The sequence below is a fragment of the Gavialis gangeticus genome, unplaced genomic scaffold (assembly GCF_001723915.1).
Source record: "Gavialis gangeticus isolate Ggan-Ray unplaced genomic scaffold, GavGan_comp1, whole genome shotgun sequence".
Lineage (NCBI taxonomy): Eukaryota > Metazoa > Chordata > Crocodylia > Gavialidae > Gavialis > Gavialis gangeticus.
Genome location: NW_017728995.1, coordinates 6973227 through 6974341, shown reverse-complemented (window position 1 = coordinate 6974341; position 1115 = coordinate 6973227).

Sequence of the window (1115 nt, the reverse complement as noted above, 5' to 3'; positions counted from 1 at the left end):
ACTTGGGTTTATCCAATAAGCAAATTATAATGCAGCACCTTTAGGTTTGAAATTGACATTGCTCGGCCTAAGCCCCAACCCCTTTTAGGTTTTTTTTTTTTAATATGCTTTCTTGGGATGTGCTTTCCTGGAATGTGTTGGGTGTGCCAGGCAGTTAGATCCAGTTTTACCATCAAGGCTGAACCCTGAGCAAAAAACCATTAGGTCACCTAATCTTATAGCTACAGCTTTGCCTATGGGGCCCAGTCAGTTCCACAAACAGTTAATTTTATCATTTTGGTAGAACTTATGACAGACAAGTTACATTTGTGGTTTACAAACTTTAAAGCTTTATATTAACTAATAGTACCTGTTTTGTCAAAATACCAAATGCCTCTAAGAAGCACGTATTTATTGCTTATTAATCCCTCTGGTTCTGGCTGTTACAGGTGGGGAAGGGGAGTGGAGTAGGGCCGGACCCGGTGTGGTGGAGAGAGGGTTGGAGCAGGGCAGGACCCAGAGTGGCAGGGGTGGGGGTGGAGCAGAGCCAGACTCGGAGCAGCGAGGGGGTGGAGCAGAGCCAGACCTGGAGGAGCAGAGGGGATGTTGCGGGGCCAGACTCAGAGCGGTGGGGAGGAGGGGTGGAGTGGGGCTGTACCTGAAGTGGTGGGGAGGGGAGTGGAGCAGGGCCAGACCTAGAGCGGTGGGGGGTGGAGTGGGGCTGGACCTGGTGCAGTGGAGAGGGGGTTGCAGCAGGGCAGGACCCGCAGCAGCTGGAGCAGGGTGGAGCAGAGCCAGACCCGGAGCAGCAGGGGGGGGCGGAGCAGGGCCAGACTCAGAGCGGTGGGGAGGAGGGGTGGAGCGGGGCCAGACCTGGAGTGTCAGGGGGAGGTGGAGTAGGGCTGTAGCTGGAGTGGTGGCCTGGGGTGGAGTCAGGCCAGACCCAGAGTAGTGCGGGAGGGGCACAGGGCGGGGTTAGAGCAGACCCAGACCTAGAGTGGCGGGGGCGGCGGGCACGGAGCTGGACACAGGGCTCTGTTCCCGCCTGCCTCGCCATCATTCTTGATGGGCAATTTGCTAGTAATACTAATTATAAGGATATCCTTTCTAGGAATCTTGTTTAGTTTTGAAACAGG